General features: G+C 34.4%; 1 long non-coding RNA gene across 1 annotated transcript; it reads left to right on the forward strand.

The window, feature by feature from the left end:
* The first annotated feature begins 573 nt into the window (after window positions 1-573).
* LOC113612666 (uncharacterized) lies at window positions 574-22,486 on the forward strand. Its single transcript, XR_003429922.1, has 3 exons — window positions 574-690; window positions 12,198-12,200; window positions 22,476-22,486. It is a non-coding gene; the product is annotated as an uncharacterized LOC113612666 (long non-coding RNA).
* The last annotated feature ends 3,141 nt before the right edge of the window (window positions 22,487-25,627 follow it).

Raw genomic sequence — 25,627 nt, forward strand, 5'->3', positions numbered from 1 at the left:
TTATCTAAACAAATAAAAAAATCTAGTTGTCTTGCCCATACAGAAGGGACTACTCTGACGAATGAGAAAATGTTTTAATGAAATACATTTAGGACATATTTAATGTATTCACAAACATTGGTAAAATTCTGCCTTACAGTTAAAATTCTTTTTAAAGTTATTTGATTATTTGAAGTGATGCTTCTCAGTGGTCAGGAGGCTTATGATGTTTTGGAACACTTTATAAATTACTAAAAATCATCAGCTCTAACACTGGTGTTAAGAAAGTATTACAGTTACATGAACTTTTAATAAATGCATTCAAATAAATGTTAGCCAAAAAGCCAAACTTGCACATTGAACCCTTTTCGTTTCATTACCTTCAGAATATGATTTCATAGGAAATGTCAATGTCGATATAGACTTCACAATAGCATATATGCTTAGAATTTCATTTGTATATATTAACAGCTTTCAAACTGTATGAGATATAGTTTATATCTTTTTTTTTTTTCTTGCGGTACACAGGCCTCTCACTGTTGTGGCCTCTCCCGCTGCGGAGCACAGGCTCCGGACGCGCAGGCTCAGCGGCCATGGCTCACGGGCCCAGCCGCTCCGCGGCATGTGGGATCTTCCCGGACCGGGGCACGAACTCGTGTCCCCTGCATCGACAGGCGGACTCTCAACCACCGCGCTACCAGGGAAGGCCCAGTTTATATCTTTTGAGAGGTGTTTTTTTTTTTTTTAAGTTTTGACTTCCTACGTCAAAAGAGGTTAAAAATAACTATGTAAATAGGATCCAGCTGAATGTTATATGGTCTTTCTTTATTCCCAAGGGTCACATTCATGACATAGCACTGAATTTATGTTAAAATATTGTTCTGAGAGGAGTATTGACATAAGATAATGTGATTTATGCTTCCCATCCATCATATTGACAGATTTTAGACAGATGTTGCTGTTTGTCAAACATGGTACAAAACAAGGCAAAACCTCATAATATCATAAAAACTATTTGCCTTTATCACCAACTCATCCATCTTTCATTCCTATGAAAATTTTAGTGTTAGAAATAATGATTGATTCAATAGGAAATTTTAAAATATGTTTTTGTTAAACAGTTTTCCCCTGAAGACACTTAACACCTGTCACTCAGTTGTCATTCAAATAAAGTGTAGTATTTTAATTTCAGTCAAATAAATATATAAAATGTATTACATATGAACAGAATGAACATGATTTGAGGGATTTTGTTTTAGATAAATGAAACAAAATAAATACCAGGGAAATGAATGTCAATCGAGTGATTTTTTCTTTCTTAACAAACCTTAAACGCTGGTTATGATAAAATAGTAACCCTTCCAAATTTCTGAAATTCTCTTCAGTACATTCAGACAGCATTTCATGTATATGAGCTGAATCTCTTTTTTGTGATATGTAAAAGTGTGCATTAATAAATCACTAAATGTACAGTATCAGGCCCCTAAGGCAGGTGAGAGACCATTTGAAACTACCTTTTATGAATAGCAAATACCTATGTTATTTGTTATGTAAGACAACAACAGAAAGGTCATCCATAAGATAATTACTGGAAACCACTTTTTTTCAATTTATATGACTCTTTGCCTTATATTTGTTTTTTTGACACTATTCTTACACTCATATGTGTAGGGTCACCCATTACGCTAACTGGGTGTTCATGAATTTATCAGATAAAAATCAAGGGGGCAGAATATTTTCTTACTCTCTAGGAGGGCTATCAATCTTGGAAACCGTTATCAATTACTGCTTTCATGTAATTCTTAGTATAAATAGTACTTTATTCGTCTCTGCAGATCATACAAAAAGGGCTTATGAATTGGATTCAGCTTTCCAGTATATTATATTTTAACTGAAAAAAGCATGTGAAAGTGTAATCTTCTGAAGCTTTTAATAACAATTCAAGTTACCATAGTATCATATGGTTAATATTATAAAATAATTATATTAAAGCATTACTTCCAAGTGTGATACATAGAAAGTAGCAATAGTTTTACCTAGGATAAATATTAAAATGCAGATTTCTTAGAAACTGAATCAAATAACCCTAAATAGCTGTTTGAAAATCACAGCCATTAAAGGTTTAGGAAAAGAAAAAACTATAAACCCTTATATGGCTAGCATTTAGTTTTCTGTGAATAGGAAATTAGAGCCATCAGATTCTGAGGTTCAGTATCAGAGGTTTTCTTTTGTATACAGACCTCAGGAATCTTCATCTTAAACTAGCATTCCAGGTGCTTTACTACAAAAGTACCTGGAATAAGACTTTCCAAAATATTGAAATAAAAACATAGAAAGGCTTAATAGAAAGCGATATCTATATTACTATCAGAACAGACAGAGGGTTATATTTTGAAGAAGATATGACAGTAATCAAGACAGTATGGTACTGGCACAAAAACAGAACTATAGATCAATGGAACAGGATAGAAAGCCCAGAGATAAACCCACACACATATGGTCACCTTATCTTTGACAAAGGAGGCAAGAATATACATGGAGAAAAGACAGCCTCTTCAATAAGTGGTGCTGGGAAAACTGGACAGCTACATGTAAAAGAATGAAATTAGAACACTCCCTAACACGTACACAAATATAAACTCAATGTATTAAAGACCTCAATATAAGACCAGACACTATGAAACTCTTAGAGAAAAACATAGGCAGAACACTCTATGACATAAATCACAGCAAGATCCTTTTTGACCCACCTCCTAGAGTAATGGAAATAAAAGCAAAAATAAACAAATGGGACCTAGTGAAACTTAAAAGCTTTTTGCACAGCAAAGGAAACCATAAACAAGATGAAAAGACAACCCTCAGAACAGGAGAAAATATTTGCAAATGAAGCAATGGACAAAGGATTAATCTCCAAAATTTATAAGCAGCTCATGCAACTCAATATCCAAAAAACAAACAACCCAATCCAAAAATGGGCAGAAGATCTAAACAGACATTTCTCCAAAGAAGATATACAGATTGCCAACAAACAAATGAAAGAATGCTCAACATCATTAATCTTAGAGAAATGCAAATCAAAACTACAGTGAGATATCACCTCACACCAGTCAGAATGGCCATCATCAAAAAATCTACAAACAGTAAATGCTGGAGAGGGTGTGGAGAAAAGGGACCCCTCTTGCACTGTTGGTAGCTATGTAAATTGATACAGTCACTGTGGAGAACAGTATGGAGGCTTCTTAAAAAAATAAAAATAAAACTACCATATGACCTAGCAATCCCACTACTGGGAATATACCCTGAGAAAATCATAATTCAAAAAGAGTCATGTACCACAGTGTTCACTGCAGCTCTATTTACAATAGCCAGGACGTGGAAGCAACCTAAGTTTCCATTGACAGATGAATGGATAAAGAAGATGTGGCACATATATACAATGGATTATTACTCAACCTTAAAAAGAAACAAAATTGAGTTATTTGTAGTGAGTTGGATGGACCTAGAGTCTGTCATACAGAGTGAAGTAAGTCAGAAAGAGAAAAGCAAATACCATATGCCAACACATATATATGGAATCTAAAAAAAAAAAAAAAAAGGCTCTGAAGAACCTAGGGGCAGGACAGGTATAAAGATGCATATGTAGAGAGTGGACTTGAGGACACAGGGAGGGGGAAGGGTAAGCTGGGACGAAGTGAGATAGTGACATGGACATGTGTACACTACCAAATGTAAAATAGATAGCTAGTGGGAAGCAGCCACATAGCACAGGGAGATCAGGTCAGTGCTTTATGACCACCTAGAGGGGTGAGATAGGGAGGGTGAGAGGGAGATGCAAGAGGGAAGAGATATGGGGATATATGTATAGCTGATTCACTTTGTTATAAAGCAGAAACTAACACAGCATTGTAAAACAATTATACTCCAATAACAATGTTAAAGGTAAATAAATAAAGGGTTTCCCTGGTGGTGCAGAGGTTAAGAGACTGCCTGTCAATGCAGGGGACACAGGTTTGAGCCCTGGTCTGGGAAGATCTCACGTGCCACGGAGCAGCTAAACCTGTGAACCACAACTACTGCCCGCGGAACTAGAGCCCATGCTCCGCAACAAGACAAGCCACCGCAATGAGAAGCCCATGCACCACAACCAAGAGTAGCCCCCACTCGCTGCAACTAGAGAAAGCCCTCACACAGCAACAAAGACCCAACACAGCCAAAAATAAATTAAAAATATAAATAAATAAAGTATCTCATATAAGTGGAAAAAATAAAAATAAAAGGGGGCTTATTGTATGAATACATGGAAAGTACTGAAAAAGCAGAAATGTATGAAAAGATACACAACAAATTATCATGGATATAGAATGTAGATCAGATCAGAGTGGACATCAAACAAAGTGGTAAGGCTGTCTTTTATTTTTCCAGAAGACCAGCTGCTCCTGACTCTGTAAGTCACCATTGTGGAGCCCACCCAAATCACGTCTCCTTCCACTATTTCTGCTTCCACAAATAACTTCCTTTAACACAGGTCTTGGCTTACTCATGGCTTCTGCTGTCTCACAATGTTGCTCCTCAGTGTGTGTCTCCTTTTTCAGCATTACTGTATTTATTACAAACATGTATTGCATATATTGAATGCTTATTTCATACCAAATCCATCTACCTACATGGTCTCATTTACTCACCACAGCAACCTCATGGCATAAACATTACTACAATTAACATTTTGGATTCAGAAAGCTGAAGCTTAATAAAGTTAACTAATACGCCACAAATCACAAATGTAATATCATGATATATGGTGCTGATTCCAGATTTAGTTCTTAACCTCAACCAGCTCTTTCCCACCACGGTGTGTTCTTTCTTTCTGTCTGGCATACAAAGGGTAGACTCTGTTTGGAACAGAGCTGATGTTAAAGAGATTTTGTTTACTCAACTATTTTCATTGGCCAGTGAAGACCTACAGATGGCTTCCACCAGTCCAATCAGTTGTCACCTGGAAAGTAGGTTCACTGGTTTCAAGACATGGTATTCCATTTGTAAAGTTCACCTTCATAAAGCTGTTGAGGTAACACATAGTCAGAAGAAAATATAATGTGAGACCTTGATTAGAACTGTAATATTTTAGACTTCAGAAAAGTCTATCTATTAGTCATAACAAAACAGATCATTACCATGTGCACTTTAGCTAATTTCTTCTATTTTCTAATTTGTGTCATGAATTATATAGTTGGAGGTTTACTGTGCATACAGTATTATAGCACAATTTTAGTATAGATCCATGAGTGATCTTCTGTATAATTTTCTCAACACTTCTCTAAAAATATAGGAATAATGTACCAAATATTTTACAATTTCATTAAAATATAATAGCCATAATGATACCAAGAAGACAAGAATTTTTGCTCCAGAACAAAGAACAAATATATGTATATATTCCAGCTTTTTCCTTGTTGAAGGGGCCCCATACTGCTTCAACTTACATACAACCTGAAACCTCACTCTTTCACATTCAGAACTTTTAAATTCTGGCATTTCTAAATCTATTAATTCTTTCCATTATAATTTGTATCTTTTGGGTCCATTTTAAAAATCGTTCTCTATATCCAAGTTTCTAAGTCTGTTCTCATATATTGTCTTCTAATAAGTATGAGTATTTCATATTTGGGTTTTTATTTCTTTCAGAATATATTCTGTATGCGGAACTATGTCTTTTTATTTCAATGTAACTTTATATCTTTTATTTCAGGAAAACATTTCTATATACTGAAGCATATTTTCTTTCACTTGTTATGTTTATTATGAACCCCATTTTGTTTATATTTCTCTTCATATCTATCCTTTACTCTTATATTTTCTGTCCACTGTGTATATCAGTATTTTCATCATGTCTAGCTAGCACTTAACATATATTTTTCCAGATTATTCATTTCATTATTTTTAATATTGAATTATTTGTCTATTTATTACATTCCTTTTTCCTTTTGAATGACTCAGCTCCAGTAGCTCATTTTTTTATCATCTTTTCTCTTATAACATTTTCTGTTTTGAATCTTCTGATCTCTTCTTTCAGGTTTTTCTTTTTATTTAACATCTTTATTGGAGTATAATTGCTTTTCAATGGTGTGTTAGTTTCTGCTGTATAACAAAGTGAATCATCTATATGCATACCTATACACCCATATCCCCTCCCTCTTGTGTCTCCCTCCCACCCTCCCTATGCCATCCTTCTAGGTGATCACAAATCACCAAGCTGATCTCCCTGTGCTATGCATCTGCTTCCCACTAGCTATCTATTTTACATTTGGTAGTGTATATACATCAGTGCTACTCTCTCACTTCGTCCCAGCCCTTTCGCACCATGCCCTCAAATCCATTCTCTACATCTTCATCTTTATTCCTGTCCTGCCCCTAGGTTCATCAGAACCATTTTTTTTCTTTTAAATTCCATATATATGTGTTAGCATATGGTATTTGTTTTTCTCTTTCTAACTTACTTCACTCTGTATGACAGACTCTAGGTCCATCCACCTCACTAAAAGTAACTCAATTTCATTTCTTCTTATGGCTGAGTAATATTCCATATATATATGTGCCACATCTTCTTTATCCATTCACCTGTCGATGGACACTTAGGTTGTTTCCATGTCCTGCCTATCATAACTAGAGCTGAAGTGAACATTGTGCTACATGACTCTTTTTGAATTATGGTTTTCTCAGGGTATATGCCCAGTAGTGGGATTGCTGGGTCCTATGGTAGTTCTATTTTTAGTTTTTTAAGGAACCTCCATACTGTTCTCCATAGTGACTGTATCAGTTTACATTCCCACCAACAGTGAAAGAGGGTTCCCTTTTCTCCACACCCTCTCCAGCATTTGCTGTTTGTAGATTTTTTGATGATGGCCATTCTGACCGGTGTGAGGTGATATCTCATTGTAGTTTTGATTTGCATTTCTCTAATGATTAGTGATGTTGAGCATCCTTTCATGTGTTTGTTGGCAATCTGTGTATCTTCTTTGGAGAAATGTCTGTTTAGATCTTCTGCCCATTTTTGGATTGGGTTGTTTGTTTTTTGGATATTGAGTTGCATGAGCTGCTTTGTATATTTTGGAGATTAATCCTTTGTCAGTTGTTTTCTTTGCAAATATTTTCTCCTGTTCTGAGGGTTGTCTTTTCGTCTTGTTCATGGTTTCCTTTGCTGTGAAAAAGCTTTTAAGTTTCATTGGGTCCCATTTGTTTACTTTTGTTTTTATTTCCATTTCTTCAGGAGGTGGGTCAAAAAGGATCTTGCTGTGATTTATGTCATAGAGTGTTCTGCCTGTGTTTTTCTCTAGGAGTTGTATAGTGTCTGGCCTTACATTTAGGTCTTTAATCCATTTTGAATTTATTTTTGTGTATGGTGCTAGGGAGTGTTCTAATTTCATTCTTTTACATGTAGCTGTCCAGTTTTACCAGCACCACTTATTGAAGAGGTGGTCTTTTCTCCTTTCTATATTCTTGCCTCCTTTACCAAAGAAAAGATGACCATATGTGCATGGGCTTATCTCTGGGCTTTCTATCCTGTTCCATTGATCTATATTTCTGTTTTTGTGTCAATACCATACTGTCTTGATGACTGTAGCTTTGTCATATAGTCTGAAGTCAGGGAGCCTGATTCCTCCTGCTTTGTTTTTCTTTCTCAAGGTTGCTTTGGCTGTTCGGCGTCTTTTGTGTTTCCCTACAAATTGTGAAATTTTTTGTCCTAGTTCTGTGAAAAATGCCATTGGTAGTTAGATAGGGATTGCATTGAATCTGTAGATTGCTTTGTGTAGTATAGTCATTTTCACAATGTTGATTCTTCCAAATCAAGAACATGGTATATCTCTTCATCTGTTTGTATCATGTTTACTTTCTTTCATCAGTGTCTTATAGTTTTCTGCATACATGTCTTTTGTCTCTTTAGGTAGCTTTATTCCTAGGTATTTTATTCTTTTTGTTGCAATGGTAAATAGGAGTGTTTCCTTAATTTCTCTTACAGATTTTTCGTTGTTAGTGTATAAGAATGCAAGAGATTTCTGTGCATTAATTTTGTATCCTGCTACTTTACCAGATTCATTGATTAGCTCTAGTAGTTTTCTGGTAGCATCTTTAGGATTCTCTATGTTTAGTGTCATGCCATCTGCAAACAGTGACAGTTTTACTTCTTCTTTTCTGATTTGTATTCGCTTTATTTCTTTTTCTCTGATTGCTGGGGCTAAAACTTCCAAAACTATGTTAAATAATAGTGGTGAGAGTGGGCAACCTGGTCTTGTTCCTGATCTTAGAGGAAATGCTTTCAGTTTGTCACCATTGAGAATGATGTTGGCTGTGGGTTTGTCATATATGGCCTTTATTATTTTGAGATAAGTTACCCCATGCCCACTTTCTGGAGAGTTTGTTTTATCATGAATCAGTGTTGAATTTTGTTGACCTTTTTCTGCATCTATTGAGATCATCATATGGTTTTTATCCTTCAATTTGTTAATATGGTGTATCACGTTGATTGATTTGCATATATTGAAGAATCCTTGCATTCCTGGGATAAATCCCACTTGATCATGGTGTATGATCCTTTTAATGTGCTGTTGGATTCTATTTGCTAGTATTTTGTTGAGGATTTTTGCATCTGTATTCATCAGTGATAGTGGCCTGTAGTTTTCTTTTTTTGCAACATCTTCATGTGGTTTTGGTATCAGTGTGATGGTGGCCTCGTAGAATGAGTTTGGGAGTGTTCCTCCTTCTGCTGTATTTTGGAATAGTTTCAGAAGGATAGGTGTTAGCTCTTCTCTAAATTTTTGATAGAATTCACCTGTGAAGCCATCTGGTCCTTGGCTTTTGTTTGTTGGAAGCTTTTTAGTCACAGTTTCAATTTTGATGTTTGTGATTGGTCTGTTCATATTTTCTATTTCTTCCTGGTTCAGTCTTGGCTGGTTGTGCATTTCTAAGAATTTGTCCATTGCTTCCAGGTTGTCCATTTTATTGGCATAGAGTTGCTTGTAGTAATCTCACATGATCCTTTGTATTTCTGCAGTGTCAGTTGTTACTTCTCCTTTTTCATTTCTAATTCTGTTGATTTGAGTCTTCTTTCTTTTTTTCTTGATGAGTCTGGCTAATGGCTTATCAATTTTGTTTATCTTCTCAAAAAACCCAGCTTTTAGTTGTATTGATCTTTGCTATTGTTTCATTCATTTCTTTTTCATTTATTTCTGATCTCATCTTTATGATTTCTTTCCTTCTGCTAACTTTTGGGGTTTTTTGTTCTTCTTTCTCTAATTGTTTTAGGTTTAAGTTTTGGTTATTTATTAGGTTTTTCTTTAAGTGTTTATATTGTTTGTAATCAATTTCAGAATATGAAATACTGTTTGCAATTCTCATGTGTTTCTTAATCTCCTTTTTATTTTATTATTTGATATTTTCTTAAGCTTTTAAAAAAAATTAACTGTTTTTCTGAATAGTCCTATGGTTGAATTCTTTCTCCTCACTCCTTTGAAAGTAGCTTCCAAATAATTGTGGGGGGTGTGTGTGTGTGTGTGTGTGTGTGCGCGCGCGTGCGCATACCTGGTGAGAGAGGAGACGGGAAGAGTGTTTGCTATATCAATCTGCCACATCCACTTGTGATTCCCCCTTGGCTTTCACATTCATGTGTCTACATGGCTCACAGCAAAAACTTCCTGTCTCCTTTTTCACTTCAGCTTCATTTGTAGAGTTCTTCCTGTCTAGTAGGTTAGGTTGTAGGGATCTGCATTTCTTTAATTGTGGTGTCTAAATCAGCCATATCTTTATTACCTAGAAACTTGTTAGAAGTGCACATTTACAGGCTCCATGCTATACGTACGAAGTCAGGAACAATGTGCTTGTGGCCTAGAAATCTGTTTCAATAAGTGCTGTAAGTGATGTTAATGCATAATAAAATATGAGAACTCCTGATAATGAACAACAGAATTACACTGCAAGTTTCTATTTCTCTCTACTCTGATGCCATCTCTGTTCTAGAGTGTTTAATGCCTTTTCTGCTCTTGAGCTCTTTCATGTATCCACTCAATACCCCTATATGTTATTGTTTTATTCAAAGATAGTTGGCTATCTTTCAAGTCAGTGAAACTTACTTTAGAGAATATATATAGCCTGCTCACGGTCTAAGGAGGAATGTGTCAATCTTCAGATAACAATCTCATCAAGGTCTTGATTCTCCCGGAGTTTGTGTTTGGAGATCATAGCATGTATATTGTTTTATATATGTCGAAGGGTTTTTTGTTTGTTTGCTTTTTGTTTTTTATTCAATTTCTTATTCCCCTGCAATTCTCCTGTAGTCTAAATTAACAGTCCTTGGAGAAAAAATACAATGAAAATAAAACAAAAGAAAATAAAACATAAACTTCTAATCCTTGCTATTCAAATCCAAAGGTACAAAGAAAAGAAAAACACCAAGGCATAATTTAAATTTTTGGATCAAAAAACTGAAATAAATGAGACTGTCCTTTAAGCTTAAAGTAGAACATTAGAAAGAGGCATTCATGTAGTTTTGTATGAAGAAAACATTTGTCATAAATCAACTTGTGAATAAGATTTAAGTTTCATTGAGTCAAGAATAATAATTTTGAAGTGTATTTAAAATATATCCATAGTATGCATGTATGTATCCTGTAAGGTAGTCTCTCACTATAGTTAAGTTAATACTAATAGATCTTAAATGAAACCGTAAATAAAATCATGGAATGATCTTTGTTAGCAGAAATGAAATTTTAATGGGTAACTTCTTATATACAAAACAGAATCATCAAACAGGTGTTGTTCCAGGAAGAAAATTTTCTTAGGTAAGACAAGAAATGAACTTAATATCTAGTAGTACTATCTATTTAATGAATATTGGAGACTGGGCAGCCTGAGTATTACTTTAAATATTTGTGGTTTTAGCAAATAATATATATTTATAATAACCAGAATGTAGGTTTTAAATATTGATCAGAGCCCTGCTATTTCACGTTAATGAGGTAACTTTCATGTTAAGATGCTTTGCTTTGTTTTTGAGTCAAGGAAAAAAAAAATATTTCACAATACTATAAATTCTCTTTAATAAATAATCATCATCATAAACTTCTTAGCAGTTTATCCTTTTAAAGCTAATGTTTTCTGGTAACAGAAGCCTTCACAGTCCTTTAGCCATTGACTAATTTCAATAATTAATAGAGACTTTTATAGTTAATCCTCAAAGCATGCATTTCATATTAATATTCTGACTTTTAAGCAGAAAATTAACAAATTTTGTAATCCAAGGGGAAAATGAATTCATAATTATTTGGCAAACAAAATGCCTTTCCAGTAAAATATCCATGAATTTATTTTTAAGTCAAAATCTTTTGTTGGCCATTTATCATTACTAGCTTACTGAATTTTATTTTGATCCCCACATTCACTTTCTCTCTCTCTCTCCATTTCTCCTGTATTAGCTTTCATTAATATTGTTTGAAAAGTTAGTTTTTATGTGAGACACTGCCAAATCATTGAAAAAAAAATACAACTACACTTATGCAGAAAAGAGTCATTTCTTCCTTAGTCCCCTCCCAGAAAAAAAACCCAAAAAAACTCTTTTTAGACCTCTCATAATAATAGGCTGCTTCTCATTGACTGTAGTGTGTGCTAGATCCTGTACTAAGGACTTAACTATCTCATTTAATCCTACAATTTCCTTTTTAAGGAATGTATTACTTTATCCATTTTATGGTAAAGTAATTCACAGTGATTAAGTCACAGAACTCAATGTCTTAGAGGTAGTAAATGTTATATTAGGATTTTAAGTGTGATTCTATGTAAAAAGTCTTCACAAAAATAAAGGGATAATTTTCACAAAGGAAGTTGCATACAACACTACCAAATGTAAAATAGATAGCTAGTGGGAAGCAGCCGCATAGCACAGGGAGATCAGCTTGGTGCTTTGTGACCACCTAGAGGGGTGGGATAGGGAGGGTGGGAGGGAGACGCAAGAGGGAAGGGATATGGGGATATATGTATACATATAGCTGATTCACTTTGTTATACAGCAGTAACTAACACCACATTGTAAAGCAATTATACTCCAGTAAAGATGTTAAAAAAAAAAGAAAGTTGCATACGTTTTTCTAAAAACTTGGAGAGACATTTACAAGTCAGCTACTTTTCCCATTTTTGCCAAGAATTTTTTATTTTCGGCATGGTTTTCCTTTGAGGCAGTTTCTTAAAGTATCCTCTACTCTCTGAAAGAAGACAAATTCTTGTTTAAAGCTCTCTGACTTTCATTATATTCCTGATTGGGGACCTAAACTGTGAGACTGTTTTTGATAAGAAGGTATTATGCTGTATTAGAAAGGCTGCATCAAATGAAGAATGTCTTACACTATTCTAGGGATTTTGCATTTTTCCTAAGTTAATATAACTTTTTGCATAACAGAGGATACTCCAAATTTAAGGCATTAAACTTTTATTCATTTAAAAATGTGTAGGGCTATCTTTTATTGAAATGAGAGTCTTAATTGAATTTCAGCTAAAATAAGTCTTTTATCTCTTTTTCACTTTACTAGTTAAAACTCAAATTCAGCAATAAAAAAGCCAGAGTCACAATAGTTCCATTTAAACAGGACAAATAATTATCTCTGCACTGTGAATATCATCACATCTGAATGTTTCGTGACATCATTATTGCAATTTTCCATTCCACTTAGTTTCATTCATTGCATTAAAGTGTATTTTTAGCTTCTCTTATGGCTATACGGGTTCACAGTGGTTCACTATTTAAATAGCTATGGAAACATTAACCAAGTGAGTGGAAGTCAGAGGGCAAGAATATGGAATAGAAGAGGAAGATGTTGATGGAATATAATGTAGGTACAAGAGTGTCAATGCATACACTATGTGGCAGAGGTATAGAATATGTTGAAGACATGCCATGTTCTCTCAACATCGGCTGAAAGTGTTGTGGAAAGTGTTGACTGGTTTAGGTCAAAATTGGGGGCAAAAATCTTTCTCATAGTCAACATGATTCAGGGAGTAAAACAAGATATTCTTTCTACTGTTCTCTATATTAACTTCTGTGCTCCACTTGTCAGCTGGATTCAGCATATTAGTCACTGTATCAAGTTCTGATTAGGCAAGACCACTGCTATTAACCTTACATGCTCTGATGGATGGATAGATAGGTAGATAGGTAGATACATAGATAGATAGATAGACAGAATAAATGTCTAATTACTAGTTCTATTTCTTGATATTAAAAAAGAAATAAAACATCCATATCTAGCAAAAGAAGGCATCTATATGTTAGATAGAAAAGTAATTTTACTGCAAGTATAAAATAGTTATTTTGCTGATATAATTAGATATCTTTGATATACATCATTGTCTCCAGAGTCCCTCAAAATAAAGTTTCTTCTACTTGCTTAACCATACAATACACATATTTTCATTTTAGGAGCTAATTGAAGTTGCTCATCTGGAATCTCTATGTAAGAACAATTCATAACTGTGTCTGAATGAGGAAGAAAATACATACATATTTTTATTGGTTTTAAAAAATCATGCTAATGACTACTTATTACATGTAGTTTTACTGGAAACACATTGTTTTATTAAACATGAGGTCCATGAAATCAAACATATTAGTGTTCATTATTGACAGTAAAATCACTGTTCTATTTAATGTGATTTAATAGAATGACTTCTGATTTATCATGAATGATAATATCCCCTGGCTTCCCACAGGAAATAGCTAAAAAATTCAGATAAAAAGATGGAAAAATTGTGACAATATTGTGTCTTATCTCTTTTGCTCCAATCTACTTGGAGCAAAAGAAATAAGACATTATTTCCTACCACTGATACAATGGGTATTATTTGAAATTTCCTTGGGATCTGAATGCCTATTTGACTTTCAGGCAAATTTTACATTCTCTTCCCCTCTGTTTGGAAATTGAAACGTTTATATTATTACATTATTTCATTATGGTGTATTACTTGCCTGACTGAAGAAGAAAAGGATATTCTTTCACATCTGAAAACCAATGTACCCAACCTATAATTCTTCTAATTTGAAATAATTATGCTACACAAAGTGCGAAGCCATTTATTATATTTGATTCATTGCATCAATTTTCCTTTAAGTTGTTTAAGATATAATATGCCTTGCAAGAATCATTTCTGTAGCACGTGACAAAATTTCAAGAAACAAAGCAAAAATGCGTGCACTTTATTTACCTCTGAGCAAATATGCCAAACCATTTAAACAGAGGGAATTACCATATATTTTTACATGGAAAAATAATATAAGAGATAAAGGGAATATTGGAGAAGGAAGCTGTATGAATCCATTAGGAATACAGAAGATGGAGAATTTGTCTCCTAATTACTCACTTTCCAGTTAATTCTACATAATTTTCAAATGCTAGTAACAAAAAGTCACACTTAGAGTGACTAATGTGGCTTATCTACTCTATTCTTAGACTGGACATAGTTGCAGCTCAGAAGCAAATTACTGAGGTGGAGAATTACAAAGCTTTTCTTATCTCAGGAAATACACCTTGTCTATTTCTGAAGGGAACATGTGAACTGAACAACTGAAATGTTTCTCAGGTAAGCACGTATATTTAAAAGGTATTTAGCTAGATTCATTAAACATTTTAATAAATATCTTTATTTATTTAATAAATATTTAATAAATATCTTAATATTTTGTAACATGAACTAAGTAAGAAAAGTAACACCACTATATAAACAAATACTAGCTAATATTGTATATTTTACACCATTAAAATTAGAGAAAAAAATAGAAAAGCCCCATTTTCCTGGACCTCCCATAAATTATTTCACTGTTACTCTTGGAAAATCAACACTGTAACATACTGTTTAAGAGCATGATGTCTGCAGTGCAACTGTGATGCCTTGGTTCTTATACCTAACCAGCTGTGCTTTATTGGAGGCACTCAATTTCTGTTATGTAAAATAGGCTTAATAATGGTATCTACCTCCTAGGGTTTTGAGGAGGACAGATAATGAATTTTGAACAGCATAGCAAGCACCCAACAAGTATTACCTATCATCAGCTATTTTGCCTATATTGTACTAAAAAGGAAGTCTCAAACATCTAAATCTATAGACAAACAGTAAAATAATCATTTTCAAAACCTCCTGTAACATAGTCCAGTTTGATTGTTGAAATATTTCCTAACATTATGTAATTTAGCTAAACTGTATGGTTTTAATTACTGGACAGGAATTCAGGATACATGTGCTCAGGTCCAGCCTCTGGAATTACAGAATTTAGACAGTGACAGTGATGTTTCTCTGTTTTCAAATTGAGAACTCTCCAAGAATCCTTAATATCTATAAAAATCAGGTGATTCTATGATTCTAAGCAGAGGTACCATTACGTTGACATATATAATGGTTTTTGCAGTGATGCAGGTGAGTTGCTACTGTCTAAGTCTAGTGAAGATATACCATGGTGAATAAGACTTCTCTTATCCTTTGTAGAGTCAGAATAACATGAACTTAAAATAATAACTCATCTCAGGAAAAATATGCAAGGAAATGTGAAAAATTAAATATCCTCTTGAATAATTTTTCTTTTCTAGGGCATTTTTATTTGATTTAAATAGAAAATGATTCAATGGAACAATTTCACTTTTTTATTATAAAAATAAGACTGACTCAATAATTGGAGTGACCACAGTATATAATTCGAGAAATTATTTTAGAAAAATTAAGTAGCAAATGTATTGAGATCCTTATTAGACTAGGAAATGAAAGACTATAATCCAGAGACCCATTCATGTGAGTTGGTCGTCACATTTATTCAAATAATAAAATGTCTTTTTTAAGTTAAAAAAATCTTGTGAAAGAACAATGAAAGATTTCCTTCAACTATGTAATTGATTGAAATGCAAAATAGGTTTTGAATAGTCTTCAGTAGAGAACTATATAATTGTATTATTTTCAGTTTAAAAAACTTCAGTCTGATATTTTTGGTTATATGAAGTAATCAGTATGATCCTCTACACCTGACAGATAATTCAACAATCATTCATTTTTGTGTTGGAATTCACTCAGAGACACCCATGAAGATGAATAAATACTATGAAGCATCTTTTTTTATACAGAGGTAGAAAGTCAAAAGATTTTTATATACCCCTACATTCTTTTCTTCAGTAGATAAAATTAAAATGAACTATTTTAGATTGGGACTACAGAAGTCTGAAGGTGACTAGTTGTACTACCTTTATTCAAATATTTGTTCTTTCCATCATAAAATGGAAAAATATAGGAAACAGTAAAATGAAATAGTCATATAATTTTTGCTGTATGATTTTGTTTCCTGTTTAGATGAATAGTAAATGTCTAATTAACTTGTACTTATGACAAGCTACTTTTATCCCCAAATATTTGCAATTGAATTCATATCATTTATTGAATAGTGTATGCTTTCTTCAGTAATTTGAAATGCCATGCTTTTTATATATAACTCATTGTTATTTACACAGGAATCTGTTTCTGGGTTGTTTTCTGAAAGTCCACTCTTGAAGCTGCATTTCACTCTGGATTATTTGAGTTTTCCATGGCAGATAACCTATGACTTCAGCTCTTCTCTTTATTCTTCTTTATCATTTTTTTCCCCATGGATTTAGAACCAATATATAGAATTTCATTAAAATTATCAGATTTTTAAATGTATTGAATTTATTAATAGAATTGCCACTTTTTTTTTTTTTTTGTGGTACACAGGCCTCTCACTGTTGTGGCCTCTCCCGTTGCGGAGCACAGGCTCCGGACGCGCAGGCTCAGTAGCCATGGCTCACGGGCCTAGCTGCTCCGCGGCATGTGGGATCTTCCCGTACCGGCGCATGAACCCGTGTCCCCTGCATCAGCAGGCGGACTCTCAACCACTGCGCCACCAGGGAAGCCCTAGAATTGCCACTTTTAAGTACAGTTTTCCATTCAGAAACAGCATTACTGTTGATTCACTGAAGTACTTCTTGTGAACTAGAGCAAAATTTTACATTTTATCCATTTATCCATTTATCCATTCATAACTCTTGCACCTTCAATTAAACTGATTCCTATATATTCATAATTTTCATTTGCGAATGAGGTATTTTTATTAAGTTTTCAGTTATGTATTGCTGATGAATGTGAACCTTCTCATTTTTTAAAGTTAATTTGTTCCTAGGTGTCTTATTGACCTTACACAGTATAGTGGTTAGAGTATAGACTGGGCAGCTAGGCTACTTGTGTTCAAATCCCAGATATGTAACTTTAGATAAACTGTGCCTCAGTCTATTCATCAGTAAAATGGGAACAATAAAAGATAACAGCTTCACAGTATTGCTGTTATAACCAACTGGTAATTTATATAAGCCATCTGGCATATAAATTTTACTTATGTTTGGATAAATGTCAGACCTTTGAATTTCTAGGGTAAGAGCATAAATGAATCATCTTTTTCTTTTAAATAATAAGTATTGCTCATTATTTCTTATCTTATTGCACTGGTTTCTTGATTGGGCCCAGGAAGTGACTGTATGTTTCTTACATATCAAAAACCAGTGCTTGTTTCACTCTATTTGCATGTAAAATAATCAGTAGGAATACCCAATTTGGGTAACATATGGATATATATTTACAACATCTCTAGACATTAGCTGCCTGAATTACCAGGGAAATATAGTCATTGTGTTCAAAGGGTGTCCAAACTGGACTACAGTAACAGATTCCTTAAGAAAACCTGGGCCTATGATGTAAGATGAAGTGAGTCCCTTTTTTTCAGAATATTCAGGACTCCTTTTTGTCTAAAGGGGAACAGACACCAGTGAAGGCATATCTCTTAGCTTCACTCTTTAGTCTTTGAGTGTGCAGAAGGAACATTCTAAACACGTTTTTAAAATGAGTATAATAACCAACCATAAATGTCTAGCAAGCAACAGTCATTTTGGCTTCTGTAGTTCATTGCCTTTGAGATACACATTGGTTTTGCCATTGGTATCTTGGAAATCTCACTGTGTCTTATAATCAGTAGCATTCTGGATTCAAAAACTATTATATATATATATATATATATATATATATATATATCTCTTGAACTTTTTCTCCTTTGTTTTATTTTAATAAAAACTCCAATAATGTAACTTTATTTACTCATTTTTCCCCTAAGAGGGTCACAAATGACAAAATGGGTTTTATGTCCAGGATGACGGGCCTGATATTAAGATTCTTTCCAGTTTACTTCTCGGCTACATCATCCCTTTTTCCTCTAGAGTTAAATGGGAACAGATTATCTGGTCATTCCAGATGTCATGGAACAGCTGTTATAATCCCTCCATTTTGGTATAATGGTGCTCATTCTCTGCTGCAGGGTAGCCTGATAATTCCAGAGCAAGTTTATGACAAACTATGGTTAATTATACTGAGAGAATTTTCTTCTATGGCAAGGAGGTTTAAGTCTTATAATTTACTACTTAACATAGGTTTAAAATTTTAGCATGTCATAATGCATATTTCATTTGTCTTTCAGAATGCCTACTTGAATTCCTAATTTTGGAAGCATTTTGATGCTGCTTTATAGTGTACATGACAAGCACACTAAAGTAAATCAGCTTCTGGATATTCAAACACATGGAAGTTCTTCCATGTAGGGAGTATGTGGAGTCAGCTGGCAGGATATGTTCTCTTCCTTTATGTCAATGATTTTATCAGGGTTATTGACTTTTGTGAGAATTTTTTCTTATCTTTGATTGTGTTATAAATGGACAGGAATCAGCTGTTATGTGCTATGAGAGATTAGTGGGCTGTATTTTCTTTTAATCAAGTGCAAGAGGCCTCAGGCTCCATGAATTTCTGATATGGTCTGGGGAGATGAGAATAATGCAATTATACCATATTCCTAGTTGTTTGATCTATATTCACTGGAAACTTATGGCCTTAGTTCAGCTGACTTTTTACAACTTTCCATATATGGAGCAGGATCCTGTTATGTATCTATAAAAGAAAGAGTAATCCAGAGAAATTGATCATTGCATACCTTAGTGGTGGACTAGAGGAGCCACATGGTTATGTGCCCAATACCATTTTGATTTTGCAGGTCTCATTACACATCTTGGTTAAACAGCTGGTTATTCCAAGTTTGCTCCAATCTTGGGTCATGATTTGAGCCCCAAAGATAAGATTATTATAATTATATCAGCTCTGGAGCTACCTCTGTTTGGTAGGGCTATTACGGACCAGTTAAAAGTTACTCATCACCTTGACTCTTTCTTGGGTACTGACCTATGTAATATGTGTGCATGGTTGGTAGTTGTGAGGTGTCTAGGTCTCCATCCAATTGGCGTACAAGGCCCAAATTTCCTCTGTACTATTAGGACATGTCCAGACCAAACTTAGACTGTGCCAGATCACAGATCACACATATCATGACCTATCTGGTCCAATGAACCTTGGGCCAGATTTTAACCAAAATAGTGCTTTGTTTGTCTGTTGGTTTCCAAGAGAATCGAAGATCAAGTCAAATGGACTGTTGACTTCATTGAGAGATTATTACCTGATTTGAGCAGTACCATTCAAGAAATTTTTTATGGCTGCCACACCAATAGTGGGAGGACACCAAAGGACTTAACAGAAAATAGATAGAATCCCTCTGTATCCTTGGCTATTCTTCAACCTGCCCCAATCAACTGGTGATTGCAATTTAAACATGAATCAACCATACCGTTTTCTTGTCATGTTTCAAAAAACGTTTTAGTCAGACTTCTTAGTTTATCTTCTAAGAAGGAAAACTATTTAGACTGTGCTTGTTGATGTAAGCTAGAAGAATAAGAACTTCAATAACTATAAGAGATGCTTTCTGGACATTATTAATATTAATGCTAGAGCTATGAGTAATTTATCACTTGATAAAAAATGATGCCAACTGAGTGTAAATTATTATTCATTTAATCATACCTATAAGCTTTTGTGCAACAGCACACTCCCAGCCTCACTTCCCAAAATTCATGCACACAAAAGGTAACACACACCCCCAGGAAATCTTTGAAATCCATTGTCCATGGACAACAAAGTACAGTAGACATTGTAAATTGTGTTAAACTATCTCATCCTTCCATTTTTGTTTTCCCAGCATACCAGATCATATCCTCCACTTGTCCAAGGCAGTTCTTTGTCTAAAAATTTTTTGATACCAATTTTGGTAATTATTTCATGGCCATATTTCAACTTTACCTAGCAGTCTACCTGCCCATAGTAGATGTTCAAAAATATTTCCTGAATTGAATTAATCACAGGACTGCTAACAAAAGCCTCCCTATAATTTAGCAGGAAGAATTACATAGTTAGGTATCTTAAAAGCCATATGTTTCATTTTTATATTTTCTAATCTATTCATTTTTATTAGTCATATATTTATCTCAACTTTGAATTTGTGGTCTTAGCAAAATGACTATGTTTTTCTCTTTCTAATTAATATTTCACTCAGGCTTTTCATCATAGAAATGCCCCCTAATGCTTCAGCATTCAAGAAACCTATTGGCTAAACACAATTTTACTTCTTACAGATGCCTGCAACTTGTTACTGACTCCAAATATGAATTGATTCTAGAGGAGATATTTAACATGAGGAAGGAATTTTGACTACCCCTGTAAAGCGTCTGTTTTTGCAAATGACTTGAACAGTTTTTAAAGAGAATACTTCCAATGTCCATTACACCAAGCCATTAGGTTTAACCAAAGATAATACATTTTCCATTACGTATTTTATCATGTACCCTTTCGGTGACAGCCTCTTGTGTTAAGTGAATGCCTGGTGAAATGTTACCAATCATGGAATGTTTATGAACAAACTGTGTTAAAAGATTATTGAGGGGGCTTCCCTGGTGGCGCAGTGGTTGAGAGTCCACCTGCCGATGCAGGGGACACGGGTTCGTGCCCTGGTCCGGGAAGATCCCACATGCCGCGGAGCGGCTGGGCCCATAAGCCATGGCCGCTGAGCCAGCATGTCCGGAGCCTGTGCTCCGCAACGAGAGAGGCCACGACAGTGAGAGGCCCACATAACGCAAAAAAAAAAAAAAAAAAAAAAAGATTATTGAGGAATTCTGTAAACTACAGTTTTCCAAACAGGCAGACCTCCAGAACTGTATCTGATAGATAGATGGATAGATAGATAGATATCCTCCCTTCATTTTCCATTCTGGCAAAAAAAAGTCTGTCAGTATTACATTGAGATCCCAGAGGAATTGTTTACTTGTCCTTCCTGAGGATGTTACCAACATTAGGGAGGATAGATAACCAATTCTCCTGGGATCTCACCATAATATTGGTAGACTTCTAGAAGTATATAGGAGCCATAGCAATACATTATAGCTCCTGTGGACAGTCTATGTGTATAGATATAACGTTAGAGAATTTTTTCTTTAATTATTATTTATTGTTCATAATCATATTTAAATGTATCCCTTTCCAACTCAAGTAGTGAGATATTTTCAAATATAGTCTAACAAATCCTTCTATAAATTATCTCAGTCACTTATATAATGAACTGGTTACACTATTGATAGAGAGCTCCTGTTAACTGCTTATTCATATTTTATGACTTAGTAAAGGTCACAGATGGATCCAAAACACAGTTGGGCAGCTTGGTGAAAGTACAAAACACTACTGTGTAGGAGTTCACAGGTCAAAGAGAAGTGGCCAGATGAGATGCCCCAAGGCATGGAGTGCCTTCTGTTGTCCTTGCTGACACTGGAGTCTAACCCAGTCAAGAAAATAATTTACCAGATGTAAGACCTCAGGATAGAACACAGATCTAATTATCACCACAGTCAAAGATAATGCTAATGTCACTCAAGTGGGAATAGTTCCAGCACTCATTTCTACTAAAAGGTGAATTGTGTTTGCTGACGCATTTTGAAAAAAAAAAATTCTTAGGTTTTGCTACAGTATTTTTAGTATCCAATAGCATTTTTTGACTACTTCAGCCTGCATTTCAGTTCTGTGGAAATAGCAACTAATATAATCTAAAAACATGCACAAATTATGTTGCTAACATGGTGGAGTGACAGGTTAGGCATCTGTGAGACAGCCACAGCAATATCAAGGGTAATAATGCTCGATATTAATGAATATTAGGTGGCCCACAGTTTGATTTTTTTTTTTCCATTCATGTAACAGGTTACAGTGTTTAACCTGTTGTTTATTTGTTTCCTTAAATCTGATTTTGGTGGATGGACAGAGGCAAATCAACTGCCATTATTTTATTATTGAATATATGCCAATAAATATTATGTCATTGTTTTAGGAATATAATAATATTCTATTGTAGTAATGCTTATAATTTTGTAATCTTGTTCCTTTAGTTGGCCGTAATGGAGTATGTAACTAATCATTATTCCTGCCATATAAGTTACTCCACCCAGTGACTGATGATGTAGGAATAAAAAGTATTATCATCTCCACTTTTGTATATAAAGAAATAGAGACTCACTCTAATCCAAAACCAAATTTATCCTCAACTCAGCATTGCTTTAAGCCTTATCCCTAAAGTGTCCTGCAGCCTCTCTAACACCGACATAACGGAATGAGTGATAAATTGGGAGACAAAGTAGGAAAATACTACAATGTTAACCTATTGTAAAAAAAAGAAAAAAGAAGACAACTTACATTTGAAAGATTTGCAAAATTGGATGGGTATGTGAACACCGTTGTTAAGAGCCCTTCCAAGGCTTTGGAAAGGGGCTATAAAAGTGAGGATTGCTGAAGGCTACACTTTATTAGTTTCATAGTAAATTCACCTTTAGTTAATATTGTGTTAGCAAGATCTGCATTATGGAAGAATTACAAAATGTTACAATGAAAAAGTTTTTCTTTTGTTTCTCACATTTTTTAAATATAAGAATGTTCTTTTAGAACAAGACAATAGATGGTCTATGCTCTAGATTTTAGGATACTAATCCTAGCATATTGACAATATAAAAAATTGCTTAATTTCCTATGAACCATACTCATTGCTGACCTCCAGGAAATTAATTCTTAACTGCCTCTGTGATGCCATTGGTGATCTAGATGATATAATCTCATTTTCAAATTTTTTATTTTGTAACGTTTTATATCCATATTTTAATTGTAGTAGTCAAGAACATTTAGAGATATGAAATGTCATAAATTTTAATAAAACTCCTACTTAGGACTTCCCTGGTGGCACAGTGGTTAAGAATCTGCCTGTCAATGCAGGGGACACAGGTTCGAGCCCGGGTCCGGGAAGATCCCACATGCCTTGGAGCAACTAAGCCCATGCACCACAACTACTACTGAGCCTGCGCTCTAGAGCCCGTGAGCCACAAATACTGAAGCCCGTGCGCCTAGAGCCTGTGCTCTGCAGCAAGAGAAGCCCGCGCACTGCCAAGAAGAGTAGCCCCCGCTCGCCCTAACTAGAGAAAGCCCGCGCAGCAACAAAGACCCAACACAGCCAAAAATAAATAATTAAAGAAAACTCCTACTTGGACAAGGGGACAGGGATTTTGAATAAAAGAGAACGTTTCATTTTTGAGAGGGAATATCTGACCCCACATTGTTATATTCAAGTTATTAATGAAACACCTTATTATAATTTTAAAAGATAATTTGTCTGAATTATATATTTCATTGCATAATTCAGGGAATAGCTCACCCTCATACTTAAGACAGAAGAAGGCAAACATAGGGAAAATGAATTCATTCAAACTTAAATTTGTTAATTAAAGTCTAGACTTATTTCTGTGTCATGAAATAACTTATTTTGTCATTCTGCAAGTATGACCCTACCCTGACCAAAATAAATCAAGCTTTCTAGATTGCTAACCAAACATTGTAACTTAGTACTAGTATCTGCCACATATATAAGTTTTAGATTTTTGAAAACTGCCTTAACTATGATTTTTTAAAAATGTTTTAACTATTTATTTGTGGACATTGTTTAAATACTTCTTACCTAAGAATCTGTTATTCTTACCTAAGAATATGTCTTACCTAAGAATATCCACAAGTGAGGTTTTGTTATTTATTTATTTTCCAATACAAAATGTTGCTCCTGACCTGCAAGTTGGTTTGTCAAAACACTGTCATTTCTCAGTCATCTATTACAAGAACTGTTCTATGTCAACTTAGAGTCTTTAAACAGATTTTATATCCTTACATATCCATGGGGTATTTAATTCATATGATTTGCTTGATAAAATTTTTCCCCAGTTATACCAATATTTCTATATGGATATTACATGCTTACTAAACACGATGATCAGGAAAAAAAACGTATTTTAGAGCACTCTTTAGCCTACACATTAGAGGAGTGATATAAAAGAAAACCTGTAAGAACTGGGAAGGTCAAACCATCTTCAAGTAGATTTAAATGCATTTTATAATAAGAATGAAGATTATACTTGCGCAAAACTTGCAAAACCATTATTATTTTAGCCAGATAGAAGATACTTTCAGTTTGGGAGTTTTGGTTTCTGTAAAAGCAAGAGTAGCATCTATCACACCAATCTTACCTCACATAACCATTGTAAACTCCAAATTATCATGAACAATACTGAAAGCCTTGCTGAGGCTTTTATTAGAATGAACGACAGATTAAAAGCCGTCAGAATGGAATTAGACCCTTGAAAGAAGGGTATCACACTAGATAAGATTTATGTTTATAAAACTTTTGCTCTGAGAGCACCGCGTAGTTTCTGTGGTACAAGGTGGCTAGAAATCAAGCAGCAATGTGCAGTGTGTTAGGAGTAAGGAGTCGGAGGGTGGCGTTTGGGAACACCAAACTGGAGAGAAGTTGAGGAGACATAATCCAGAAATGGAAGAGCACAGAGGGACAGTCTCCACACTTGTATTTAAACTCCTTTCAAAACTGTGGCTCTTCCAAGAATTGTTCATTAACACGCCAGTCTTCAAAGAATCAAAGGGGAAGAGAACCACTGCAAATCTCAAAGAACTGACCAGAAATTTCAGCCCCTGCTCACTTCAGTGGGCTGTGGAGTTCAAGTCCCACTGAGTTAGAGAAGAGTGACAAACTTTATTATAAAGTATCCACCAAGTCCTGGACTTAAAACAGTCTGAATAAATTTAAAAGGATTGAAGTCATATGGAATACATTTTCTGTCTGCAATGAAGTTAAAATATAACTGAATATGTTGCCTCAAAATAATCAAACACTTGGAAATTAAGAAAAATATTTCTAAGTATACCATGTGTGTAAGAAGAAACCACAAAGGAAAAAAGAAAATATTTTTAACTATACAAAAATGAACAGAGAGCATATCCAAATTTGTGAACTATAGCAAAAGCAATCCTTACACGTATGTCTTTAAATACTTATTTTAGAAAAGAAGTGTCTAAAAACTAATGTTCTGCGATTATACCTAAAGAAGTTAGAAAAGAAGACCAATTAAACTCAACAAAATAAAAGAAAACCTTTATTTTAAAAGGGAGGAAATCAATTAAATTGAAAAATAAAAACAATAGAGTAAACAAGTTAAAAAGTGGACTTGTGGAATTAAGAAAATTAACAAATCTTTACATATGTTAACCAATAAAATAGATAACACCAGTGTTCAATATCAGGGATTATAGAGAGAACATCATTGTGGAGTCTTCA

Source organism: Aethalodelphis obliquidens, unplaced genomic scaffold, assembly GCF_003676395.1.
Source record: "Aethalodelphis obliquidens isolate GAN/ISIS:26980383/991018 unplaced genomic scaffold, ASM367639v1 scaffold80, whole genome shotgun sequence".
Classification (NCBI taxonomy): Eukaryota; Metazoa; Chordata; class Mammalia; order Artiodactyla; family Delphinidae; genus Aethalodelphis; species Aethalodelphis obliquidens.